Here is a 15,645-nt window from a genome sequence, read left to right as displayed (position 1 = left end):
TTCACTAATTTTTTCAAATCTGTTAGCTTTTCTCATTTTAGTATATATTTCAGTTATTTAAAAATATATTTAAATGCTGAAATTTTTTTTCTCAGTCTTAGACATTGACTTGGTGCCTTGAATTATGTGGATTTATGTGTTATTCATTTATTTTACACAGGACTGGGTTATACAGTGGTGAGTGCAATAGATGTGGTCTTTGCTGCCATGGAGCTAATAGGGGCTATGAGCTTAAATAATAAAAATAGGGTCTCTCATTGTCACATAATGGATAAAGCTTCCGCTTGCAATGCGAGGATCCCATATGTGTGCCAGTTTGAGTCCTGGCTGCTCTACTTCTGTTCCAGCTCCCTGCTGGTGCACCTGGGAAAGTGCTTGGGCCTCTGCAACCATGTGGGAGACCCTGAAGAAGCTCTGGGCTCCTGGCTTTAGCCTGGCCCAGCCCTGGCCATTGTAATCTTCTGTGGAGGGAACCAGCAGATGGAAGATTTCTCTGCCTCTCTCTTTCCCTCTCTCTAACTCTGCCTTTAAAACAAGTAAAATAAATCTTAAAAAAAAATAAGACACAACTTAAATTATAATATGAATACAATCATGAATTTATGGTAAGAAATTGTCATAGAAGCTAAAGAATAAGATTTGGTTTGAGTAAAACCGGAACTGCAAACAGTAGTCAGAGGCTTGGAGATGGATGTGTTCTTCTCTCTATAGGTAGATGTTGAATTAGATTTCTTAATCCTTTTGTGTTTTAATAATATTGAGATAAATATCTTTCTCTTCATGTAATTTGGAGACATCAATAAAATTAAGACTCTTGCTAGATTTGCCAAATTGGATTCTTGTAAAGCAATGTCATTTATACTTTCCCCATTCATTTATTTCATTCACTCAGACAAGATTTATTGATTGCCTTTTACATGCCAGGCTTTCTTGAGGGTGCTGGGGAAACAACACTGAGCACAACAAAGTCATTCTTATAGGTTTTCCTTTCCTTGTAGGTGTGTTGGAGGTAGGCAACAAAGATAAAAAAAACATGTAGCTTGCTAGATTGTTAGAGTAGGGTAATTGGTGTTGCTGTGGGTTGCTATTTTACATCCGGTGGTCTCAGCCTCTGAAGGAGCTGATTGAGCAGAGATGTGTAGAAGCGTACCCCATGTTTGAAGGAGGAACTTTCTAAACCAGTTACACACTCTGTGGTAGAAATATGTTTCCTCTGTTCAAGAATGGCCATGGAACCGTTCATCTGGAGCCAGTTGGGCAAACTGAAGAGTAAGGGGAGGTTCTATGCAAGAAGGTGTACTCAGTAATGTTTGTTAACCGGTGTGAAGACAGAAAATTTCAAACACGGAGCAAAGTTGAAACATTTTTATGGTGGAAATGTGTATTCCTATACTGTACCATTAAAATTTTGCCATTCTTTTTTTTTGGACAGGCAGAGTTAGATAGTGAGAGAAAGAGAGAGAAAGAGAGAGAAAGGTCTTCCTTTTCCGTTGGTTCTCCCCCCAAATGGCTACTGCGGCTAGCGCGCTGCGCTAATCCGACCGATCCGAAGCCAGGAACCAGGTGCTTCCTCCTGGTTTCCCATGTGGGTGCAGGGCCCAAGCACTTGGGCCATCCTCCACTGCCTTCCTGGGCCACAGCAGAGAGCTGGACTGGAAGAGGAGCAACCGGGACAGAATCTGTCGCCCCAACCGGGACTAGAACCCAGGGTGCCGGTGCTGCAGGTGGAGGATTAGCCAAGTGAGCTGTGGCGCTGGCCAAAAATTTTGCTATTCTTGATTTATCTCATATTCAAATGTCTGCATTCCAAAGTAAGGACAAACATCAACATGCATATCATTACCTAAAGTACAATAATTGATTAATTTTTGTTAAAATAGGATTTACAAAACATTTAATGCACATGCCTTCAGAGTAGTTCTGATAAGTATGTAGACCTCTGTAACTCAGATTCCTCCAAGGCATGGAACAAAATTATCACTCAAGAAATTTCCCCATGCTTATTCACAGTTTTGCCTCCACCCTGTCTAGAAACAATCACTGTTTTCATGGTTTTTTCCCATGAAAAATTAGTTTCACTTGTAAAATTCCTGTACTATTATGCACTATGTCCTGTTTTTGTCTAAGGCTTGTTTTCACTCAGCTTGTTGGTAAGGTCCATCCATGTCATTTGTTCGTTTTTATTGCTGAATAGTTTTCCAGTATATGAATAGGTCAGCATTTATCACTTCTCTTATTGGTGGATAATCTCTAGTTTTTGGGCTATTTTGAATAAAGCTTCTTTGAAGATTCTTGTGTAAGTCTTTTTGTAAATGTTTGTGCTATTTCTCTTGGATAAATAACCATGTTTGTTATTGCTGCTTCACAGGGTAGGTGTCTGGATAGTATTTCCTTTTTTAAAGATTTATTCATTTATTTGAAAGGCAGAATTAGAGAGGGAGGGAAAATCATGGAGAGAGAGAGTGAGAGCGAGAGCGAGAGCGAGACAGAGATAGAAAGAAAAAGAGAATCTTCATCTGCTGGTTTACTCCCCAAAAGGCAGCAACAGCCAGGGAAGTGCCAGGCCAAAGCCAGGAGCCAGGAACTTCATCCTGGTCTCCCTTGTGGGTGGCAGGTATCTGTGTACTTGGGCCATCTTCTGCTGCTTTCCCAGACACATGACAAGGAACTGAATCAGAAGTGGATCAGCTGGGATCTTCTGTATATTAAAATAATCGAAAATGAATCTTGATGTGAATGGAAGGGGAGAGGGAGTGGGAAAGGGGAGGGTTGTGGGTGGGAGGGACGGTATGGGGGGGAAGCCATTGTAATCCATAAATCGTACTTTGGAAATTTATATTCATTAAATAAAAGTTAAAAAAAAGAATTAATATCTTTAAGAATTTATTAAATCACCTGTTAAATGGGTAGAATGACATTAGCTTTATAACTTTCTTGTGAAAATTAAGAGAAAGTGCAAATATTTTTAATCATTTTAGGATGACCTCTGTATAATCCAGAAGCCATAAAAGATTTCTATTTGACAACACAAAATGTTAACATTTTTATCTGGCCAAATAATGCCATAACCCAAATCAAAAAGAATAAATTGGGAAAAATATTGGGAATATTTATTAAAGACAAAGAAACTATGCATTCACATCAGTGAAAGAAAAGACCCATCCAAAAAGCAAAATGACAAAGGACATGAAAATACTCCACAGGAGAAAAATACAAGTGGTGTGTAAATGAATGAAAACCTTACCTTGAAGAAAATAAGCTCAGTAATATTCTGTTTTTCACTTTACTGTGAATTGATGAAGAAAGTAAGGTGAATGTAAATGTAAATTGATAAGACTTCTTTTGAAAAGTAACATACAACAGCAATAAAATGTTTTTAAATTTTCAAAATAAAAAAAAAAAAAGAAGTGGATCAGCTGGGACTCAAATGGGATGCTGGCATGGCAGGTAGGGGCTTAACCTGCTGTGCCACAATGCCAGCCCCTAGGAATCTGGTTCTTTTTTTTTTTTTCAAGATTTATCTATCTATCTATTTATTTATTTATTTAATTTATTTATTTGAGAGAGAGAGAGAAAGAGAAAGATATCTTCCATTCACTGGTTCACTCCCCAGATGGCCACAGATGCCAGGGCTATGCTAGGCTGGAGCCGGGAGCCAGGAGCTTCCTCTGTGTCTCCCACATGGGTGGCAGGGGCCCAGGCACTTGGGCTATCCTCCACTGCAGCTCCCAGGCTACTAGAAGGGAGCTGGATCAGAAGTGGAGCAGCTGGGGCACAAATTTTTGCCCATATGGGATGCTGGCATCACAGGCAGTGGTAGCCTAACCCACTATACCATGCTGCACCCACCACCCCTTTTTGGGTACCTTTTCCCTTTAAGTAGTTGTACCATTTTACATCTCCCCAACAATGTGTTAATTGTTCTGCATCGTTGCCAACATGTGATGTTGCATCTTTTTAATTTCAGACATTGTGGTGGGAGAATATCTGGATGATTTAATTGACATTACTGTTTCCTTGAAGGTGAACATTGTTGAGCATTTTTCATGTGTGTTTTAGCTATTTGTAGAGCTGTTTCTCACATATCTGTGAACTTTTTTCCCCCTCATTAAAAAAAATGAGCTTTGGAAACCATTTGAGAATTTAGAAAGAGGTACATAGTACTGTTGCTTCTAAAACTAAGGAGGATCTGTGAGGAGCAGATGTGTGTGGAAAGATAGTGAGTTTGGTTTTAAACTCATGATAGTGAACTGTTACTGGTTGCAGTAAGGTTAAGTACAGAGAACATGAGCGTATGCTTATAGAAACCTGTAGTTATCTGCCACAGCATGTCATCCGGACATGGGTCTGTGGTTTACAGAAGTGTCTGTTTCCATGACATTGGATATTAAAAAAATGTTAGAACAGAGCACTTGGTCCTTTATAAAAGATGGTTTGAAAGGCGCTCCTACCAGGGCATCCGGTTAGAGGATGAGTTGTCTGTGACAGAATGATTTAGACATTAGGCGATCATATATTTTTTTAATACAAATAACTCTGCTGTGACTATTAACATTCATTTGAGTAGTGACAATACTCTTTACACACAGGGGAATAGGGTGTAGAATTTTCAGGGAAGAGGTTTGAAATGCAGGATGAGGAGTTGGGCTGCAACTGTTAGATAATGTGATCTCATAGAAAATCTTTTTAGTAACAGGTATATTCTCAAAGCTGGTTTTTAAAAAGATTTGAGTTTGTGGCAGCAGTGCCATGAATAGAAGATGTTAGGTGTTGAGAGCCTAAGCTGAGATTGTTGTGAAAGGATTATAAAAAACTTTAGAATGTGATAGGGCATTTAGGAGAGAGGGAAAAGTCAACGGTGCTTCCAGGATCTTTACCTGGAGACCCGTGCGACCTGTTGTGTAAGATGGCACGATTGTTAGTCTTCACCTTACATTGTGTTACAACATAATATGAAGCAGAAGCCACATTGTATATCTTGTTTTACAGTTTTCTGGGAGTAAGAAAACCCAAGAGAGGTAGTTATCGTCTGTTTTTACGTATTTTTTGCTATCTTTAAAAATGGCTACTTAGTTTTCTAATATTATTTTGAAATGTTTAATATTTTAGGAACCTTGGATATGTATTCAATAGCGAGCGGGGTTTTTTGACGCTTTGTGTATACTTCAGAGATTTTACACTAGGTGTCGCTAGCACATTGAGCTAAGAACAGTGCAGTTGTTCCTTGAAAGGAAACATTTGCCCTAAAGCTTTTAGTGTAGTTTTTATATACTAAAAGCTTTAGAGCAGCATGCAAGGGCATATTTGAGGTAAATAGCAATTAGTCTATTATTTATTAGAAGTTGGGTGCCAACAGACCTTGCCATGTTAAGATTTTTAGCCAGGAAACAATTTTTATGGGTTTCACTTGGGAGTCATAAAAAGTTAGCGATTTGAGTACATTGGTAAGGAGAGAACGTTTGAACAGGCAGCTCAATCAAAAAAAAATTGCTTTGTTGAGAATAGGGCCTTATATATTTGGCCCGTTCTCTTCTTACTGGAAGGAGAGGTAATATATGGCTCTGTAGTTAGCTGTCTGCATTGAAAGGATTGGATATCTTGGAATGAATAAAAGCAGATGTAAACTGTAATGCTGAGATAACTTCTGCAGTCCACCCTTAGTAGTAAATGAAAATATTTATTCCTGTAGTATCTTTCTTGATGGTTACTTCAGAGAAGTCTTAATCTGAAATCTAATTTTTCCTTGCATTCTAATTGTGGCATTGTGTTGTGTAACTTGTTGATTTGACAGAGGCAGTAGATATAATGAGAGATTGCTATTTAATATTGTAAATTAGAGTCTTGTTGATCTTTTTTTCCCCTTTTTACTCAAAGATATTCTTGGGACATAAGCTAATTTATGAGTCTGAAAGTTTCTTTTGTTGTAAATTTTATCGAGTGTATATGGTAAAGTGCACAAATCTTAAGCACACAGACTGAATTGTTGTTTGAGAGGCTTCAGGAAGTTCATGGAAAAGCTGAATTAAGCCCTGTGCATGTGTGTTTTTTTAACTCAAGACATGTCTTTTGCTCTGTGTTTTCTTTTTTTTGACAGGCAGAGTGGACAGTGAGAGAGAGAGAGAGAGACAGAGAGAAAGGTCTTCCTTTTGCCGTTGGTTCACCCTCCACTGGCCGCTGCAGCCGGCACACTGCGGCCGGAGCATTGCGCTGATCCGAAGCCAGGAGCCAGGTGCTTCTCCTGGTCTTCCATGCAGGTGCAGGGCCCAAGAAGGTCTTGGGCCGTCCTCCACTGCACTCCCAGGCCACAGCAGAGAGCTGGCCTGGAAGAGGGGCAACCGGGACAGAATCCGGCGCCCCGACCGGGACTAGAACCCGGTGTGCCGGCACCGCAAGGTGGAGGATTAGCCTATTGAGCCACGGCGCCGGCCTGCTCTGTGTTTTCATCTAAGTGTCCTAGAAGTTCATTTGGAGAAGAACCGAAAGTGAACTTTACAGTCTCTCTGCTCATGCTGTCAATTCATTTCATTTGCAAAATAGCCCTTTCTCCTAACATCTCTATTTTTATTAACACCACAGTTTTCACATTTAGTCATAACACTGAAAATTAAGGTCTGTGTCAAATGTTAGAAGATTCAAATGTAAGCTCTGCTTTGAGGAAATCACATTCTACTTGTGGGAAAGGTCCTTAAACTTTGTATTCTTCATCATTCGTTCCCACCTGGGAGTGATTTTTGCTCGCTAGGGGACATTGGACTATTTTTAATCATCATGATCAGGAGTTGTTACTGATATCTTTGTGTAGAAACTGGAGATGTAGCTAAATCTCCAAAGCAGCAAATAACCCTGTCCAAAGTATGTCTAGTACTGACTTGAGAAATCCTGGTCTGTGTAGTCACTGTTACAAGAGAGCTAAAATGCCCTAGGAGGCACTAAGGAATGAGGGATGGAGCCTGGGGGAGTTCAACACTGTGCTATAATTTCCTGGTAAAATTTCTCAGTATTAATGTGAGTAACGAGACTGTAATTTGCATACTTGGAGTTTAACATACATTATTTATTATTTATATATATTGCACCATACATTGCATATTCAAAGGGTCTTCAGTGAGTTCATGGAAAATCTGCAAAAACGGAAAGTTATGCAAAAACTATGTCTGGATCTCAAGATTTTTTTTTCATCAAGCTAAGTATATCTTTTAATTCTAATTTAATATGAATTATTTGAAGTACCTTTATATTACTTATTATCTCACTGTTACAGATTAGTATTAGTCTCACTTTACAGATGAAAAATTTAAGGCTCATATTTAACCACATTTAAGTTCTTTAATAGATGCTTTCTTTAAAATAGCGATTTATTTTATTTGAAAGTCAGCATGACAGAGAAAAAGAGATATCTTCCTTCCGTTGGTTCACTCCCCAAATGGCAACGGCCAGATCTGAGCTGATCTGAAGCCAGGCGCTTCTTTCAGGTCTCCTATGTGGGTGTAGGGGCCCAACCACTTGGACCATCTTCCATTGTTTTCACAGGCAGGGAGCTGGAATGGAAATGCAGCAGCTGGGACTTGAACCGGCACTCAGATGGGATGCACTGTAGGCAATGGCTTTGCCCACTACACCACAGTGCCGGCTCCATTAAATAAATATTTAAAAAAAAAATAAAACACTTTTGGTTCACAGATCAACAGTAGAGTTCAGAGTCCTATGTACCTTACTCCATAACTTTCCCCACTGTCGGTATCCTGCTCCAGAGTGGTACAGATGTTAAAATCAGTGAACATGCATTGTCATCATCATTGACACATCACAGTCATTATGTATTCATAATTTACATGGGAATCACTCTTGATGTTCTTCATTTTGTGAATTTTTGACCAATAATACAGTGATATGCATCCACCATTGTAGTACCATATAGAATATAATTTCACTATCCTATAAATCCTGTGTTCTCCTAAACCCTGGTCACCACAGATCTATTAACTCTGTCCATAGTTTTGCTTTTTCCAAAATGCCAACAAAGTTGAAATCACGTATTTTGTAGTCACTTGAAATTTGTTTCAAAGATAAAGATACACATTCTATAAAGTGAGCAAATCTGATGTCTGAGGCTTGGTGAGTTTTCACTTGTATACATGTGCATTTATGTATGTGTACATGTATGTGTATGCACACAGAAGAGCACAGCCACCACCGTGAAGAAAACTGTCTTTATCTAAAACATTCTTCAGTCACTCTTCCTTCCTCCCCTACTCCCTGTAAAGTAATCGTTCTGACCACAAGTGAGTTTTACATGTACTAAAATTTGAATAAATAGAGGCTCATAGTATGTCATCTTTTACGTGTCATCTTTTGCCCAGTGAATTTTTTAGATTCATGTTGTTCTGGATGTAATAAAATAATGAATTAAAAGGAATCCCGTTTATATGGATGAGTGTTTGTGAAGTGTTTATGACAGCTACTAGGCTGACACTCTCAATAATGGTGTTACCTTGACTTCTGAACACCTTCCAGTCTGCCTCTAGGCATTTGTGTCAGTGTAGCCTGAGTGGTTTTACATTAACATCCACCCAGAGGAAGATCTTTTGACTACAGAAGTGTTAGTTGCAAATGGAAGATACCATTAGAGCGGCTTCAAAGGACTGGAATGATATTTGGATTGGTGGGTGCTGAAGTAATGGCTGGGGTTTTGAAGTGTAATGTCTAAATCAGTGTTGCATAACTGAAGGAATGTGTGAGTTCAAGCTGCTTTTCTTTGATCTTCCTTTAGAAAATCAGGCTGAAGGGAAAAGGTTAAAGTTGCCTTAAAATACTCCATTCTGTGTGTGCAAAAAATTTGGAAGTATGAAAATATGATTACAAGTTCCATTCATTATTTATGTTCTGTGGTTTTCATATTGTTTTTGAAATTCACTTCCTTCTTGCCTCAAGTTTTGTATTTTGAATTTAGTGTCAAGACCAAAATACTGACTGGATTGCAGTCTCCTTTATGTGGTTAGCAAATAATCTGTTCTATAAGTTGTTAGTCCTTACAAATATGCATTTTAGGTGGTTTTTGTGGTTGATTTTTTTTTTTCTTGATGGTATACAGAATAGGTTACAGAGATACTGACACTCTGACATTAACTGAATCATTTGTGGTCAGGCAGGCAAAAATAAAACAAAACACTTGTTTCCCCTCTTCCCTCAAAATGTAGAAATCTTTCAAAAGGTCTGTTCTTTTCTATTAGGAATAGTTTTCCCAAACTGTTAACTATCAAGTTTTTGATATTGTTGAGGCAGAAATGTTACACAGCAGTTAAGATTCTAGGAGTGACTTGTTAGAAAAAAAGCTGGAAGTAACCCCTTGAGTCCCAAATTTTCAGTTCTGCAAATATTTCAACATCATAATATTTACTTCAGAGTGGGGCCTGCTCTGTGGCATGGTGGGCTGGGCCTCCGCCTGTGGTGCTGGCATCCCATATGGGCACTGGTTAGTGTCCTGACTGCTCCACTTCTAACCCAGCTCTGTGCTATGACCTGGGAAAACAGCTACTTGTGTAGCTACATGATGTATTTTTGTTGTTTCAAGAAATTTCCTTATTTATTTTTTACCTTTTCTCCCTAATTAAAAAATAAATTCTTACTATGGTTACTTTTTAAATTATAAAACTATAATGAAACCATCTTCTTAAGAAATTTCAATTCAGGCCGGCGCCGCGGCTCACTTGGCTAATCCTCTGCCTGCGGCACTGGCACCCCGGGTTCTAGTCCCAGTTGGGGTGCCGGATTCTGTCCCGGTTGCTCCTCTTCCAGTCTAGCTCTCTGCTGTGGCCCGGGAGTGCAGTAGAGGATGGCCCAAGTGCTTAGGCCCTGCACCCGCATGGGAGACCAGGAGGAAGCACCTGGCTCCTGGGTTTGGATCGGTGCAGCGCGCCAGCCGTAACAGCCATTTATGGGGTAAACCAACGGAAGGAAGACCTTTCTTTCTCTCTCTCTCTCTCACTGTCTAACTCTGCCTGTCAAAAAAAAAAAAAAAAAATTTAAGTTCAGTTATAGATGTTTAGTACTTATGGAATGATTAACAAATTTTTAACAATATACTTGCATATATATTTATTTTTATGTAATTCCTTCCTTTTATGTAATTGAGAGTCAGACAGAAAGCCATAGAGAGAGCACACACACTTCTCTTCATGTGCTGGTCATACCCAAATGCCTGCAAGGGCCGCCTTCCTCTGTTGGGTTTGAGTTGGGAGCCAGGACCTGAACCCAAATCTTCCATGTAATTGGGAGTAACCCATTCATTAGAGTCATCACCACACCTCCCAGGTCTGCATTAGCTGGATGCTGGGGTCAGGAGCAGAGCAGGTTCCATGCAGACACTCCTACATGGGTGCAGGCATGTTAACCAGACATCTGCCACTACTCTAGTATATTTTTTATTGTTTTTCTTTTTAAAGATTTATTTATTTATTTGAAAGGCAGAGTTAAAAAGCAGGGGCAGAGAGAGAGACAGGTCTTCCATCCGCTGGTTCACTCCTCAAATGGCTGCAACAGCTGGAGCTGAGCCAATCCGAAGCCAGGAGCCAGGAGCTTCTTCTGGGTCTCCCTCGCAGGTGCAGGGGCCCAAACACTTGGGCTATCTTCTACCACTTTCCCAGGACATAGCAGAGAGCTGGATCAGAAGTGGAGCAGCTGGATCTCGAACTGGCATTCATAAGGGATGCCGGCACTGCTGGCAGCAGCTTTACCTGCTATGCCACAGCACTAGCTCCTACTGTAGTATACTTTAATTAAGCTAGGTGAGGTCCTTTTATTGCTTTAGGAACTGAATTCCTTAGTATAAGACCTTACCTCTCCTTCCTTTCCCTAATCCCTCTTTATTTTTATACTTCATCCTTAATTAATTAATTAATTAATTTATCCCCTCCCTTCCTTCCTTCCTTCCAAGATTAACATTCATTTGTGGAATTGTATGTTTTCCATATTTATATATTTGTACCTTTTATGGAGTAATTGCAATTATACAGAAAAATTGTGGTGAAAGTACTGACAGTTCCTATTTATACTCTCAGCCCCCTTCCACTCCATGTTTTCCTATGAATATCATGTCTTAGAGTGATAATTATTTTTTAAAGCTTTATTTTATTTATTTGAAAGAGTTACAGAGAGAGGTAGAACCAGAGAGAGAGAGGCCAGGGCGTTAACCCGCTGTGCCACAGCACCGGCCCCCTTAGATTACTTTTTCCTCCTAATAAAAACATTTTATTTTAATTAATGTTAACTTTTAAGTTTTTTTTAACTTTTAAGTTTAAAATTAATGAATTGATTGAAAGGAACTTCAGTTGTGTCTTCATGTTTAATACAGATGAGTGAGACTGAGAACTATATTTGTGTATTTAAATTGGGTTTTTTGGGGCTGGCGCTGTGGCTCAGTGGGTTAAAGCCCTGCCCTGAAGCACTGGCATCCCATATGGGCACCTTTTCTAGTCCTGGCTCTTCCTCTTCTGATCCAGCTCTCTGCTATGTCCTGGGAAAGCAGTAGAAGATGGCCCAAGTGCTTGGGCCCCTGCACCTACTTGGGAGACTCAGAAGAAGCTCCTGGCTCCTGGCTTTGGATCAGTGCAGCTCCGGCCATTGCGGCCATCTGGGAAGTGAACCAGCGGATGGAAGACCTCTGTGTCTACCTCTCTCTGTAATTCTGTCTTTCAAATAAATAAAATTAAAAATAAAAAAATAAATTTGGTATTTTTACGTTACTGGTGATAAGGAAGACATACTGCAGGCAACTACAGTATGTGAACACATAACAGAGGATGGAGATGGGGATGTGAAGACAAGTGTGCTAAGACCTGCTCTGTGGATGAGGTGAGTGCTCAGCAGCTTGATGTCGTTGTACTTTTCTTCAGGGCTATAAGACATAGGAGGTGATACACCAGTGGGTTTAGGAACTGAGTTGAAACAAAGTGTTTTTTTTTTAAAGATTTTATTTATTTATTTGAGAAGTAGAGTCACAGTCAGAGAGAGACAGAGAGAAAGGTCTTCCTTCCTCTGGTTCATTCCCCAAATAGCCACAACAGTTGGCCAGGGCTACGCCGATCCGAAGCCAGGAGCCAGGTGCCCCCTCCTGGTCTCCCACGCGGGTGTAGGGCCCAAGGACCTGGGCCATCCTGTTCTGCTTTCCCAGGCCACAGCGGAGAGCTGGATCAGAAAAGGAGCAGCTGGGACCAGAACCAGCACCCACATGGGATGCTGGCGCCATAGGTGGAGGATTAACCCACTGCACCATGGCACCAGTCCCCAAAGTGTTTTCTTTAATATGGGATAATAGTTAGTGGTCATGATTAAATATTAGTAATTTGCTTTGAGAACATTTTCCAAAGGCATTAGTGCCAGATATCAAGTAGAAAAGTGAGGCTCAGCCATTCATATATCAGTTCATTCACCAAGTATCTTCTTAACTATCACTTGTTGAGTGCCAATTTTGTGTTACATATTGTCAAATACATAATTTTGTACTGACAGGTTTTTTTTAGTTACATGTTATTCCCTGCTTTCTTTAAAAAAAAAAGTAATAAAAGTTTTGAAGGGTAGAATGTGAGCGAGAGAGAGAAAGATTTCTTCAATCCAGTGGTTCACTCCTTGAATGCCCAGCTACTTCTTTGTCTCCCTCATTTATAGCAGGGACACAACATGCTTGGGCCATCTTCCTTTGCCTTCCTAGGCGCATTTGTGGAAAGCTGGATTAGAAGCAGTGCAGCTGACACTCCAGTTGGCACTCTGATATGATACTGCAGTGCTGCAAGCTGAGGCTTAACCTGCTGTGTCACAGTGCCCCTTGGTAATCTCCATTTTGAATTGATTCCTTCTTTTTCTTTCTTGTGTGTGTGTGTGTGTGTGTGTGTGTGTGTGTGTGTATGGATGGAAGGTCTTTGTCTACATTGATTTTATTACTTCCTGTGGATGTCTATTCTTTCAGCACCATTTGTTGAAAATACCATCTTTGCTCCATCACGTTGCCGTTGCTCTTTTATCAAAGATCAGTTATGGCTCTGTTTTGCTCTGTTGATCTGTTTGGACATCCTTTTACCCATAATGCATTGTGCTGATTACTATAGTTTAAAGCAAGTTTTGATGTTGGACAGTGTCACTGTTTAGTAGTAATATTCAATATTCAGTTAGCTATGCTGAGTCTTTTGTCTCTCCAAATAAATTTTAGGATTATTGTATTTTTGTAAAGATTTTTATTTATTTATTTTAAGGTTTATTTTATTTATTTGAAAGGCAGATTTATAGAGAGAGAGGGGAGAGGAGACATACAGAAAGAGATCTTTCATCTACTCCCCAAATGGCTCTGCAGCAGCCAGAATGGGGCCAGGCAGAAGCCAGGAGCCAGGAGCTTCATGTGACTCTGCCACAGGAGTATAGGGGCCCAGGATTTGGGCCATCTTACAGTGCTTTCCTAGACCATTAGCAGAGAGCTGGATTGGATGTGGAACAGCTCGGATTCTTACCAGTGCCCATATGGGATGCTGGCCCTGCAGGCAGTGGCTTAACCTGCTACACCACAGCCCCAGCCCCAGATTTTCATTTATTTATTTGAGAGAGAGAGACAGAGAGAAAGGTCTTCCATCCGCTGGTTCACTTCCCAAATGGCTGCAATGGCTGGAGCAGGGTTGGTCCAAAGCCAGGAATTTCTTCTGGGTCTCCCATGCAGGTGCAGGGACCCAAGCACTTGGGCCATCTTCTGCTTTTCCAGGCCATTAGCAGAGAGCTGGATCAGAAGAGGAGCATCCAGGATTTGAACCAGTGCACATGTGGGACGCCAGCACCACAGCAGAGGCATTGCCTACTACACTACAATGCTGGTATTGATAAAATAATTTGGTGGGATTTTGCTTGGGATTGTGTTCAATCTACAGATGAAGTTGGGAATAACTGACAGCTTGTCAGTATTGAGTCTTCCTGTCCATGAACAGCAAATATGTTGCCATTTAATCCTTCTTTATACCTTTGACCAGTTTTGTAATTTTCCATTTATAGATGTTTAACATGTTTTATTAAATTTATATCTAAGGATTTTTCTTTTGGTTGCTTATGTAAGTGGTAATTGTAATTTCAAATTCTACTTTTCCACTGTTAATCTATGGAAAAACAATAACTTTTGCATTAATCTTGAATCCTTCAACCTTTTTATAACTGCTTATAGTTGAAGACTTTTTTGGTTGATTCTTCTGGATTTTACAGAGAGTTCCATGTCATCTATGAAGAGTTTCTTTTTTTTTTTTTTCATTTTCGATTCTCTTTATATACAGAAGATCAGTTTAGCATACATTAAGTAAAGATTTCAACAGTTTGCTCCCACACAGAAACATAAAGTGAAAAATAGATGATTTTTTAAATGATGATGAAATCAGATCAGACCTATTGTCATGTTTAATCCCAGTGAGAGTCAAGTTGGGAATTGATAATTTCTTCTTCTTCTTCTTCTTTTTTTTTTTTTTTTTACAGATCAGTTTAGTATACATTAAGTAAAGATTTCAACAGTTTGCACCCACATAGAAACACAAAGTGAAATATACTGTTTGAGTACTCGTTATAGCATTAAGTCTCAATGTACAGCACATTAAGGACAGAGATCCTACATGAGGAGTAAGTGCACAGTGACTCCTGTTGTTGACTTAACAAATTGACACTCCTGTTTATGGCATCAGTAATCTCCCTATGCTCCCGTCATGAGTTTCCAAGGCTATGGAAGCCTTTTGAGTTCTCCGACTCTTATCTTGTTTAGACAAGGTCATAGTCAAAGTGGAGGTTCTCTCCTCCCTTCAGAGAAAAGTACCTCCTTCTTTGAAGACCTGTTCTTTCCACTGGGATCTCACAGAGCTCTTTCATTTAGGTGTTTTTTTTTTTTTTTTTTTTTTTTTTTTTTTTGCCAGAGTGTCTTGGCTTTCCATGCCTGAAATAAGGAGTTTCTTTTTTTTTTTTTTTTTTTTTTCCTGTCTGTATGCTGTTTGCAGCTTAAGTGTACTTTATCCCAAATGTTTGGTACAAGACATGTTTCGGATTTCAGATTTTGAAATATTTGTGTGTATATAATGATGAGTTGTGCATGGGACCCAAATGTAAACACAAAATTCATTTATGTTTCAAGCACTCCTTATAAATGATTTAGTACGTGAAACAAAGATTGTCTATGTTGAAACATCATACTTATGATATCATGTTGGTTTTCAAAAAATTTCAGATTTTGGATTTTTGAGCTGGACATGCTAAATCTGTGTTTCTTTTTCTTCTCTTAGTGCATCAACTAAGACAGTGTTAAAAAGGAATGGTAGAGGGCATCCTTGCCTTCTTTCTGATCTTAGCAGGGAAGTTTGGATTTTTCTCACCATTAATTATGGTGTTAGCTGTAGTTTTTGTAGATCATTTAACTAAGTTGAAGAAATTCCCCTCTCTTTCTAGTTTACTCAGTGTCTTTTTTTGTTGAATCAATGGGTGTTGTCATTTTTTGTACATCTCTTAGTAGGAGCACATAATAGTTCTATGATGGATAACTCATCACAGATTTTTTTTTTTGAGTGGTAAATGATCTTTGCAAATGTAGTATAAAATCCCTTTTGGCTGTAGTGTATAATTCTTAGTATATATTCTTGGATTTTA

The 15,645-nt window shown here is 39.4% G+C and overlaps 1 protein-coding gene across 17 annotated transcripts in view; it reads left to right on the top strand.

Moving 5' to 3' along the window:
* BCAS3 (BCAS3 microtubule associated cell migration factor) overlaps positions 1-15,645 on the top strand; it is a 611,182-nt gene that overhangs the window by 42,077 nt on the left and 553,460 nt on the right. The gene's annotated exons all lie outside the window — the stretch shown is intronic.

Source organism: Oryctolagus cuniculus, chromosome 17, assembly GCF_051225735.1.
Source record: "Oryctolagus cuniculus isolate XC-2025 breed Fujian yellow rabbit chromosome 17, ASM5122573v1, whole genome shotgun sequence".
In the NCBI taxonomy this organism is placed as follows: Eukaryota; Metazoa; Chordata; class Mammalia; order Lagomorpha; family Leporidae; genus Oryctolagus; species Oryctolagus cuniculus.
This window is presented reverse-complemented; position numbering and strand designations above follow the sequence as displayed.